This window comes from Callithrix jacchus, chromosome 20 (genome assembly GCF_049354715.1).
Source record: "Callithrix jacchus isolate 240 chromosome 20, calJac240_pri, whole genome shotgun sequence".
In the NCBI taxonomy this organism is placed as follows: Eukaryota; Metazoa; Chordata; class Mammalia; order Primates; family Cebidae; genus Callithrix; species Callithrix jacchus.
In genome coordinates this window covers 35,001,208-35,014,291 of record NC_133521.1, presented here as the reverse complement: position 1 = coordinate 35,014,291, position 13,084 = coordinate 35,001,208, and the positions used below count along the sequence as shown (strand labels likewise).

At 40.4% G+C, this 13,084-nt stretch overlaps 1 pseudogene; it reads right to left on the bottom strand.

Annotated features, from left to right (window-relative positions):
- Nucleotides 1-12,249, bottom strand: part of LOC100896861 (uncharacterized) — a 35,001-nt pseudogene extending 22,752 nt beyond the window's left edge.
- Between the last annotated feature and the right edge of the window lie 835 nt (nt 12,250-13,084).

Sequence of the window (13,084 nt, the reverse complement as noted above, 5' to 3'; positions counted from 1 at the left end):
CTGTTGCCCACAGTAATGAGATTGCATTTGTATGTTTTGCTCACGGTTTCTCAAGTCCAGCACTATTGATATTTGGGGCTAGATAAATTCTTTCTTGGAGGGGTTTGCAGGGATGGGAGCTGTCCTGTGCATTATCATATATTTAGCAATATCCTTGGCCTTGCCCATTAGATGCCGGCAGTACCTCTTCCCCCACCCCCGTGACAATCAATACTGTCTCCAGACATTGTCAAATGTTCCCAGGGAACAAAATTGACCCTGGCTGAGAACCACTGGTCTATCCATTGCCTCTGTTTCTTCTACGGCAGCAGTCCATGAAGCTCCCCTGTGAGCATCTTGGCCCAGACTCTCCTAGCAGCTCACAGCTGGAAAGTCCTTACACAGCTTCCCCAGGAATATACCATAACTCAACCCAAGACTGTCTTTTTCCCCTTAATTCCCATGATTACACAGTGTTGCTTTTCACTTTTCAACTCTGGGAATTTGTCTTTTCTCACTCACCAAAGCCGCAGCTGAGAGCAGCCAGCAGAAACTGATGAGCAGTGTCTGTCCAGGCTGAAGCTATTGAACAATTACAAGGTATATAATGCCCCAAGTACAGTCTGAACTTACTATGTGAACCCAGTTAAAGTCAACACGCTTTATATTTTTTACTGTACGAATTTCGTGGGGACTATTTTTCTTCATTTTGTTTTCTTTTTCAGCGATTAGAAAAACTAACGTTCTTTGTCTTCCTGTCCTGTCATTCTTCTATTTGTGTCATTTTAAATTATCACCAGCAGTTTCATCGAGGGTTTCTGGAAGTTTTAAAGATCCCACCTGGTTTAGATGTGTCTGTGTGGATGTTGAACACAGTCTTGTTCTTGGGGACATGAGGTAGACCCTTCAAGATCAGGTTCCTGGTGATGGTGGGAAGAAGAAAACCTGGATGGATATACATTTGGAGAAGAGCTGGAGGGCTGTAATATTAGCTAAGCACCAAGCTGAGCCTCTCACACTGTTGTCCTATTCAGCCCTCACAGGATATTATGTGAAATGGAAATGATAGTAGTTACACTACAGAGAAAGTGAATAAAGCTGAGATGGAGAGATTCACTGACCCTATATTATGCAGTTCATAATCCCAGCTGGGATTCACTGTACAATCTGTGATGCCAAAGCCTGTACTCTTTGCAGCAATCAACAGAACCTCTCCAGAGATGAGGGCTGCTGTATTAGGATTTTATCCAGCCTCTTCTCCCCATTGCTTTCCTTTCCTCGATCCCTCATAGCATGCAGATTCTGAAATCTGTGGTATATTCCTCTGTACACTCCCCTAGGAGGACCAAGTAGAGAGTTTGGCTAAATCACAGGAGGTTTGTAAATGACCAAGTAAGCAAGTCAAAACTTGCCTTATCTCGACTGACTTACTCTCCTCCAGCTTCAACGTTTACTGATAATGGGTGGCCAGGAGAGGTGCCGAGGCAGAAGAGATACAAAATCAAGGATCTGAATCCTTGCAGTTTGAATCCAGGTCTTCATGACCCTGGGGAAGTTACCTCTTAGTTTGCTCATCTGTGAAATGGGAAAGGATGATCTCATTTGTAAGCTGGGAGGGCTCCCAGGACAAAGGAGAAGCTCCATAAATGGCTGTCTACTTCTGCTCCACCTTGTTATTATGATGAGGCATCTTTACAGGTTTCTCCACCCACCTCTTCACCTCTGTGGCCTGAACATCAGCCCTGAAGACCGGAGATGATGTATTTCTTCCACACTAAATCAATACTATTGGAAATCCTATCAATGACTGTAGATGCTTCCAGGAAGCAGGCTCTTTTTCTACAACTCACTGCCCTCCCAACCTTTGTCCCCTTCCAAGTTTGGGGCACCTTGTCCCTCCCAAAGACAGCAACTATTTCTCCAAGCTTTCTCTGTCCCTCTGCTTCCTGTTTGGAGCAGCCTCATGTACTGTATTAGGTGAGCTACTACAAACCTCGTGTTGTCTTCCTTTTCTTGGGACTTGGGGTAGTCCGAAGAGATATTGACCATTGCTTGTTTTTTCTTTTTATTTGTATTTTAATGAACAAAGAAACCTTCTGTTTGTTTTATGATAGTGACCACAGACCACAGAGAAGAAATCATATCTCCTGATGCAAACATGATATGGTCAGATATGGTCTGACCAAGAAATGTTTCCAACTTATTTTTATTTAGTAGACCAGACATTTCAAAATGTAGCATATTCTTTTCTTTAGACCCTGTTCTAAGTACCTGATGCATTTTAACTCATGTAATCTTCTTAAGAAAGCCAGGCCGGGCGCGGTGGCTCAAGCCTGTAATCCCAGCACTTTGGGACGCCAAGGCAAGTGGATCATGAGGTCAAGAGATCGAGACCATCCTGGTCAACATGGTGAAACCCCGTCTCTACTAAAAATAAAAAAAATTAGCTGGGCACGGTGGTGCATGCCTGTAATCCCAGCTGCTCAGGAGGCTGAGGCAGGAGAATTGCCTGAACCTGGGAGGCGGAGGTTGTGGTGAGCAGAGATCGCACCATTGCATTCCAGCCTGGGTAACGAGCAAAACTCCATCTCAAAAAAAAAAAAAAAGAAAGCCAGAGAAGCAGGTTCGTTTATTGCCTCCATTTTGCAGATGAGGAAACAGGTGTGAGAGGTGAAATAACTTGTCTGAGGTAACACAGCTAGGAACTGGAACTGACTCCTGAGTCTATGATTTTAACCTCTATACATATGTAATCCTTGTGAAAATGGCTCTATGAAAAGTCTATAGCAATATACAATCCATTAATTTAATGCCAGATGTAAAATGTGATTTAACTGCCTTATTAAAAAGAATAAATTGCATGAAATGGAGACCTGACTGCTCTATTTCCAGGAAATTGTCCTTCTTGGTGTGTTTGAGTCAGCTCTGAGGGTTTCTACTAGGAGGAGAGCAATTAGAACTTGTGGCCTCCCACTGAAGTTCCATTTAGCTTCATGTGTCTGGGGGAGGAAACCAAGGCGGCTCATAGCCATAACCTCATTGTTGTTACCCTCTTGATACTTTTCTTTTCATCAGGCTTGCAATGGAAGCAGAGAACTCTCAGTTTCTCTGCTTCCTCTTTCCCTCACCTCCCCCAGAACATACACATTCAGAAATGGCCACCGCCACGTCCTTTATTTCTCTCCTCTTTCTTCTCTACTCTGCCCGGATGAACACAACCAAACAGATTCATGGATTGTGTCTGTGGATTTCATTAGTTGGTCATTTACTAAAATCTCAAATCTCCCAAATAAAATTTATAAGAATTAAATGGTTAAACATAAAATTATAAAACATCTATTTATTCTTATTTTAGAAATGATGTGTGCTCATTTAACTGATTGGGGGAAAAAATCAAATGATTTAAAGAAAGAATAAAAATTAAACATAATCCAACCAATCGGAAACACTCACTGCCAACAGTTGGGAGTAAAGTGTTCTCCTAACTCCCAGAATTTCTCGCTCTCCCCCAACACAACAGTTTCTCTCTCTTTCCCACAGCACACCCTCCATCTGTCCATGTATACTGTACAGTTTTAATCAGTATCCTATTGTGTGTGCTGGTTTAAATTCTGAATTTTTCCTTCAACTTTTTATCAATAGTCGTTTTCCATTTCACTAAATGGTCTCTGAAAACATCCTCTTGGATGGCCTACCTGATGAACTGTGATGCTTAAACTATTGCTCTACTTGCTAGATGTCTAGATTCTTTCCCATGTTTACACCACAATAATAAACATTTTTCTACATATGTCTCCTTCTGAGTTTTTTCCCTTTTCTTTGTGTAAATATTTTTGTTACAAATATATAAAAGTTTAACTTTCTTAGGATAGATAGATTTGAGGAAAGCAAGGGACATGAGTTTTTTTTGAAGGATTTTATGCATGTTATAAAATGTTTTTCCTCTGGGTAATTTCTATTAGTTTGCACTTTTAGGAAAAGAGAATGACAGTGCCTTTTCTAGTCTTCTTTTGCCCAAACTGACCATTTCAACTTTTAAAAGCTGATTTGATAAGTACAAAAATCTCATTTCAATTTTTATTTTCTAAAAATATGAGATTTTAAGACTTTTCTTATCAGTTTTAATGCCTAATTTACCTATAGTTGTGTTGATTAATTTCAACATGTTTTCAGGTAGGAAGATCCACTAATGATCCTTCATAATAAATTTTAAAACACCTAATGCCAAAGAGCATCTTGGTGGAATTTAGAAACAGATACTCTCTTCATCACCTTCCCAAAAATGTTCTCCGTTAGATATTGTAACTTCTGTGTTGATACCGTCATACGTCTCAGGAAATAGATCTCTCTCCCTACTCTCTGCCTTTTTGTCTTTGCAGTTTGTTTTCTTGAAGACGTCCTTAACCTTACCGCAGACTGTTCTGGGGATGGACAGCCATATTATTTTAATTTCCCGAAGCATTTTCTTGTTCTCTGTTCCTTTTCTGTGCATTTTTAAACCTATTTTTATCTTGTAACTTTTAAGTTCAGAAATACAAGTGCAGGTTTGTTACATACAAAAATTTCATGCCAAAGATGGCAAAAGCAATTACAACAAAAGCAAAAATTGACAAATGGGATCAAATCAAATGAAAAAGTGTCTGTACAGCAAAAGAAACTACCAGTAGATTAAATGGGCAACATACAGAATGGAAGAACAGTTTTGGAAACCATGAATCTGACAGAGGTCTAATATCTAGCATCTATTCAGAACTTAAACAAATTTTGTGCATGTTTTATTGATATTCTAAGTTTTTGATTCTCACAGAAACATTAACAAGGATTTGCTTTTCAAATTCTCTTTTGATCTCTGCATCATCTGTTTCCCTGAGGCTTATTTTAAAATTTTATTTATCTTCTCTAATTTTTGAGAATATTGAACACTATTGTCAACTATCTAAGGATTGAAATTTAATATAAATTTAAAGTTCTGGGTATCAGGGTGAAGTGATCAGTCGGTGAGCAGCCATCACACTGGAGAGTGCTAGTTGCTATAAAATGAACAAAAATAAGGTTTCCTGTAGGGGAGGATGACTTCTGTACATAGAATTCACATTAATGTCTCTTTCCATCACCCTTCCCTCCATTTTCAACCTATTTATTACTCCAGCTCTTAATGATACCTGGCATTTACAGGTCCCAAGTCTCCAGAGCATTCTGTTAGGCTAACAGCTTTCATCTTCCCTGGGGGCCCCATTCACATATCTGTGCTGTAGCTTCTTTTACCCTGCACAGGAGATGTCCCTGGTCCCTAGACTCACATCCATTCAGTCTTACCACTGATGTTGGCTGTGGACAATTTGTGTAGGTTTGGGTTCAATTCACACTGACAGCAACTCACCTTGAGCATGTGTAATGTGACTTACATTTTTTTTTTCTCACAGTTTCTCATTGCAGATGCAACAGGTGCTGCTGATTAAGTGCAAGAAGCTTCCAAATTCATAAGAATTAATGTCACCACAGACAGAACCAAAGAGGGGATGGGAGTAAATGGATTGTATTTCCCTTGGCCAATCCTTGCACGGGCAATTTATTCTACACCATTCTCAAAAGATCTGGGTGGGATTAAGTTTCAGGTATCCTTAGTGGTGACCTTGATAACTTCATGACACTCTTAACATGGGCTTTCTTCTTTCCTCCACTCTTCCTCAGTGCTCACTAGGATTTCAACTGCCTAAAGTTGTTGTCTCAAGCCTTACTGTCAGGGGAAACCATGATTCCTGAATAATTACTATTCAATTAGGAAATGAAGAAGTCAAATTGTCTCTATTTGCAGATGACATGATGGTATATTTAAAAGACCCCATCATCTCAGCCCCAAATCTTCTTAAGCTGATAAGCAACTTCAGCAAAGTCTAAGGATATAAAATCAATGTGCAAAAATCACAAGCATTCCTATGCATCAATAACAGATTTAAAGAGAGCCAAATCATGAGTAAATTCCCATTCACAGTTGCTACAAAGAAAATAAAATACATAGGAATACAACTAGCAAGGGATGTGAAGGACATCTTCAAGGAGAACTATAAACAACTGCTCAAAGAAATAAAAGAGGACACAAACAGATGGAAAAACATTCCATGCTCATGGTTAGGAAGAACCAATATTGTGAAAATGGCCATACTGCCCAAAGTAATTTATAGATTCAATGCTATCCATCAAGCTACCACTGACTTTCTTCACAGAATTGGAAAAAACCACCTTAAACCTCATATGGAACCAAAAGAGAGCCCACATAGCCAAGACAATCCTAAGCAAAAAGAACAAAGCTGGAGGAATCATGCTACCTGACTTCAAACTATACTATAAGGCTACAGTAGTCAAAACAGCATGGTACTAGTACCAAACAAATATAGACCAATGGAACAGAACAGAGGCCTCAGAAGTTATGCCACACATCTGTAACCATCTGATCTTTGACAAACCTGACAAAAACAAGCAATGGGGAAAGGATTTCCTATTTAATAAATGCTGCTGGGAAAACTGGTTAGCCATGTGCAGAAAGCTCAAACTGGATCCCTTTCTTATACCTTATACAAAATTTAACTCCAGATGGATTAAAGATTTAAACATAAGACCTAACACCATAAAAACCTAGAAGAAAACCTAGGCAATACCATTCAGGACGTAGGCATGGGCCAGGACTTCATGACTGAAACACCAAAAGCAATGGCAACAAAAGCCAAAATAGATAAATGGGATCTAATTAAACTAAAAAGCTTCTGCACAGCAAGAGAAACAAGCATTATAGTGTACTGGTAACCAACAGAATGGGAAAAAAAATTGCAATCTACCCATATGACAAAGGGCTCACAACCAGAATCTACAAATAACTTAAACAAATTTACAAGAAAAAAAAAACAATCAAAAAGTGGGTGAAGGATATGAACAGACACTTTTCAAAAGAAGACATTTATGCAGCCAACAAACATGCAAAAAAGCTCATCATCACTGGTCATTAGAGAAATACAAACAAAAGCCACATTGAGATACCATCTCATGCCAGTTAGGATAGCGGTTATTAAAAAATCAGAAGCTAACAGAAGCTGGAAAGGATGTGGAGAAAAAGGAACACTTTTACACTGTTGGTGGGAGCGTAAATTAGTTCACCCATTGTGGAAGACAGTGTGGCAGCTCCTCAAGGATCTAGAAATAGAAATACCATTTGACCCAGCAATCACATTACTGGGTATATATCCAAAGGATTATAAATCATTCTGTTATAAAGACACATGTACTCGTATGTTTATTGCAGCACTGTTTACAATAGCAAAGACTTGGAACCAACCCAAATGCCCATCAACAGTAGACTAGATAAAGAAAATGTGGCACATATACACCATAGAATACTATGCAGACATAAAAAAGGATGAGTTCATGTCCTTTGCAGGGGCATGGATAAAGCTGGAAACCATCATTCTCAGCAAATTGACACAAGAACAGAAAAACAAACACCACATGTTCTCGCTCATAAGTGGGTGTTGAACAATAAGAACACATGGACACAGGGAGGGGAATGTCACATACTGGGGCCTGTCGGGGTGAGGGGGCTCAGGGAGGGATTGCAGGGTGTGGGGGGATGGGGAGGGATAACATTGGGAGTAATACCTAATGTCAGTGACGGGGGTTGGATGCAGCAAACCACCATGGCACATGTACACCTCTGTAACAAACCTGCATGTTCTGCACATGTACCCCATAATCAAGGCATAATAATAATAAAAAAATTACTGTTCTATCCTCTCTTTTCTTTGTTTTCATATTTTTTTCTTTGGACCCGTCTCCCATTCTCTTCTGTATTGTGGAAACGTTTAGAAACAGTGTTTATTGTCATTTTGTTGAACTCAGCAAGGAGAGTTTTGAACATAGATATTATTACATCTAATATTTTATTTCTACATTTAAAAATTGCTTTTGAGTGTAGAAGGTATGTCACTGGCAGGTGTGGTGGCTCATGCCTGTAATCCCAGCACTTTGGGAGGCTGAGACGGGCAGATCATGAGGTCAAGAGTTTGAAACCAGCCTGGCCAACATAGTGAAACCCCATGTGGTGGTGTGTTCCTGTAGTCCCAGCTACACGGGAGGCTGAGGCAGAAGAATTGCTTGAACCCAGGAGGAAGAGGTTGCAGTGAGCTGAGCCCGCACCATTGTCAGTCTGGGCAACAGAGCAAGACTCCATCTGAAAAAAAAAAAAAGAATATATGTCATTATTCACCTATTACAAATGTAGGATTTATGTCAGTTTCTGTAGGGGAACTAAAATACATAATTCACTTTGTTTGACTCAGAAAATGTTGACTGATTTAGGCAATATACTCTCAATGTCCTTCAGCCAAAGACTGCCGGAAATATACCTGTATTGACAAAATTGGGTTCACTGACTTGCTCTGATGTGGGTGGATGCACATCACACAAAACTGTGGACTTTTTCAGTAAGAAGTTGCTTGAAAATTTTTATTACAGGCTTGTGTTAGGTGATTTCGGGAAGGGCTCGAGGAAGTGGTCTTTACCCTGGATTGGATTCTGTCAGGATGGAAAGGTCATTCTATGATTGGCTGTTTTATTAATTCCTATCTGGAAGGCAAGTAGCACAAGGCAAATCTCAAGATATAATTGGTAAAGCGGTGGCATTAGTCATTACCGTATTAGCCAGGAAGGCATGCTGCTTGGTGTGTGAAATTAATTTATTGTTATTATTAGTGGAGGATATACTTGCTTTTATCTTTCTCAGGCATGAGTGTGACTGCTCTTACCTTTCTCTTTCACGATCGTTTCCTCATCATGGTCTATCTTAATGTTCGTGTTCTGTGAAATCATTTTATAGGAAAGTATCACAACCTAACTATGCATCCTGGGTGCTTCTTACCAATACCAAGGCTTGGCTAATAGAGCCAGACCAGTCCCTGGCTGTCAAGAGCTCTCTTTCTCTTTCTCGGCCTTAATGAAATTTCTTCACAAACTGTGATATGATGTAATTTCCATGCAGTTTTGCTGGGACCGTAGTTTACCGTTGATATTAATGGGCTTTAGAGTCTGTTACACTTGGGTTTTAAACTCCAGCTTTGTCACTTGCTAAATGTCTTAACTACATTATATTATCTCAGGCTATCCCAGCCCATATAAATGGTGATAATGGTCCTCATAGAAGCTTTATGTAAAATAGTAATTGCTATAATAGAATACATAAAGTACCTGGAAGATCCTTTAATCCCTATTAAGTAAAAAACACAGTATGTGTTCTTTTTCCATTCTTTCCTTTCTTAGTTTTGTTAAGAGCATTATCCTTAAAGACCATTGTCCATAAAGACCCTACCTGCTCCTGAAGGGCTATGAATACACCTCCCCCACCCACCCAAAAACTTGAGTATATGTTCTCTCCTGTCCTCTCCACCACCAGCAACATTTGTCTTCCCCTCTGTCTTGCTGTTGTGGCTGGTTTTCACTCTGACACATAGTTGGAAGGCTGAGATCTTTTCTTTCCCCCTTAACTCAGATTGGTACTAAATACGAAATGTTTTGGATCATAATTTTTCCTTTTTCTTTAGAAAGCTGGTAATAATTAATCCCGTACTTGCAACAATGGAAAAATTGATAGAAATTTTAGAAGCTGCAAAAACCCAAATACGGTCTACAGAGTTCTCTCAAAATAATGCAATTTTGACAATGATGCGTTATATTTAACTTGAAGCAGCAACTTCTTGGGCATGATTCTGGCTAATTAAAAAAATACAGAAGGGTTTTAAAAAAATGAGTAGGATCCTACAGTGGTAGGATGGAATTTATGAACACAGTTCACACATTCACCAAAAGAGCACATACACCAAAGCTACTCTGATGCTTGTCTTAGTTTGGGCTCCCCTGGAAGCAGACACTGAGCAAGAATTTAAGTAGAAGGAGTTTACTAGGGAGAGGAAACAAATACCAGCAGAGGTGTGGGCAGGTGACATAGAAAAAGGAAGGCAGCTAATCATAGACACGTTTTCAAGGCAGTAACTCCTGTGACCACTGGGCGTTAGTCTTGCTAGGGAACTCTGAGAGCCAATGTAGAGCAAACTTCCATGTATCTCTCCTGAGAATGAGGAAGTCAGGGTATTTATTCACTAACTCTCGCCAGTCACTGGCGGTGGGATGTTCCCAGTGGGATTTGTCTCCTTGTACTTCTGGCCTCCTGCACTTAGGGGTGAGCAGGTAAATTGGGCTTCAGCAGCTGAAGAAAGCCCTGTGGTAGACCAGGCATGGAGGCCCATGCCTGTAATCCCAGCACTTTGGTAGGCTGAGGCAGGCAGATCAGTGGCGATCAAGAGCTCAAGACCAGTCTGGCCAACATGGTGAAACCCCATCTCTACTAAAAATACAAAAATTAGCCAGGCGTAATGACCTACACCTGTAATCCCAGCTACTCAAGAGGTTGAGGCAGGAGAATCGCTTGAACCCAGGAAGGCAGATATTGCAGTGAGCTGGATCGTGCCACTGCACTCCAGCCTGGGGACAGAGCCAGACTCTGTCTCAAAAAAAAAAAAATCTTGAGGTAGAACTCACTGGGCACTTTAGTGATGAGAATATATGACTGGGCACTCATAGCTACAATGCTGATCATAATTTATGTTTGAAGTTACATGTGTACGCTGGCCTGAATATTTGCATGCCCCCCCAAATTCACCTGTTGCAATCTAATCACCAATGTGATAGTAATAGACGGTGGTGCCTTTTGGGAGATAACTGGGTCATGAGGGCAGAACTATTGTGAACGAGATTAGCTTTCACCTATCGTTTGAAGACAGCAAGAAGTCAGTGGTCTGGGGCCCTGGAAAGGGCCTTCACTGGAGCCTGTCCAATGCTGGCACTCTAATCTTGGGTTTCCCACCTCCAGAACTGTGTAATAAGTTTCTGTCACTTACAGGCCACCTGGTCTGTGGTATTATAGCAGCCCAAGCTGACTAAGACAATGTGACTTAATAGACATGTCCTTATTTTTAGTGGCAAATGGCTTTCCAAAGTTTAGTTTCAGAAAGCAGCATAGATTAGTGAGAAAGACATTAAGATACGAAGTCAGACGGGCTTGTTTCCAGTTTCTCGTGTGTCTGCCTTGCTCGACTTCTTTGGGCCCTGGTTCCTTTATTCCTTCCGCAGTCATAAGCAATGATCAAATGAGGGTATCAAACCCAGCATGAGGTAAGATGTTTGGTAGGCACCCAGAAAATTGAAATTCATTTTTTATTTGCTTCTCTACAAAGAAGTTTATTCGGCCCCACTGGCTTTCAGAAATTAGTCAAGAGAAAACTAAAAGAAAAAATGGAGTTTGAAGCAATGATTTTTACCTCCCTTGGTTGTCATTGTATGATTGCTACTTCCATCAGCAATACAGAGAAGATATCCAGGTGTCTGGAGCTGACGTGCAATGTGCCATTGTCTCTCACTGCCACTGTTTCCAACTGCCATGGAATTGAAGCCAGTGATTGTGTGGGACTTCCTTTGTTCATTAGTATCTTCTGATTATTGAAATAAAATACATGTTTTTCTACCACTGAAATCTGTTCTAACGCACCCATCAAAGCTAGAGAAACTGTTACCTCTGTCTGGCCTTTGCAAACATTTCTCTTTTTTGTTGTTGTTGAAACAGAGTCTCACTCTGTTACCCAGACGCTGGGGTGCAGTGGCACAATCTCCGCTCACTGCAACCTCTGCCTCTTGGGTTGAAGTGATTCTCCAGCCTCAGCCTCCTGAGTAGCTAGAATTACAGGTGCATAGCACCACACCCAGCTAATTTTTGTATATTTACTAAAGGCGGGGTTTTGCCATGTTGGCCAGGCTGGTCTTAAACTCCTGGTCTCAAATGATCTGCGTGCCTCAGCCTCCCAAAGTGCTGGGATTTGAAGCATGAGCCACCATGCCTGGCCTGCAAAGGTTTCTTAATGGAATTCATCTTCTTTGTTTCCGTGTCACTTAATTGATCCATGTCACTTAAGAGATCATCAACTCTTAGCCATAGATACCTTCCATTACTACTACTGCTATTGCTACCAATGCTAATAAATACTGTGAGAAGGACTATGATGGTGATGCCCATGATTACTTTACTACTACTACTATTACCATTGCTGCTACAAAACGGCTACTGCTGTTATATCACGACTTAATGCTACCGCTATGACTGCTACTGCGGTTCTCACGAGTACGACTACTACTAATGCTACTGCCGATGGTTTTGCTGCCACTGCCAGTTGCTGCCATGTTGTCAGTGCAGTGCCTGCCTGGGAGATCTTATCAATAGCATATGCAATTGTTTGTGTGCTTAGAATATTTATCTTCGTGACAGTGCCATGAAGCAGGCACTGTTTTTGCTCCATTTTATAGGGCAAAGATCCTAAGGATGAGAGATGTAAAATAACGTGTCTATCTACCATCAAGAGTCACGATCATAATTTGATTTTAGATCCACTGGACACCCATGCTTAGCTCCTACCTACTACTCTGTATGGTTCTTTTGAAAACCTCCTCTAATATTTCACCTTTTTTCAGAAGGTCAGGCTGCATGAGTGCAACATTAAGCCTATTAAGACAGACGCTGGTAATGTGATTCCATAAAATGTAATATCCACTTAACAAAGCAACATGGGAATAAGAAGGCCACACAGCTTAAAAGCGTGGTGTATGCATAGCACTGCATTTCCTTGGACAAATCTCCTTACCTCTCTGAACTTCAGGTTTCCGGATCGATCACGTTAAAATAACGGTAACACCTAACTTCCAGAGTTGTTCTGAGGACTGGGAGCATGATCTCTTTGTGAAAGCCTTTTGTAAATTATAAGCGTTTTCAATCATAAGTTATTACTCCAACAAGTTTGAAGGCCATGTAATGACTAGACAAAGAAGACAAGTAAAGCTCATAAATAAAAGCAAGCAGTAGTTTTAAAGAAATTATTTTATTTTTACCATTTTGTTTATTGTCCCAAGGCCAATTGTCACATGAAAAATATTTAGGGAAACTGTCATTTGGCATTCCTGGTGGTCATGTGTAGTGTGAGGATGACTAAATGAGGCAGAAAAAGTGCTGCATCTTCGTTTC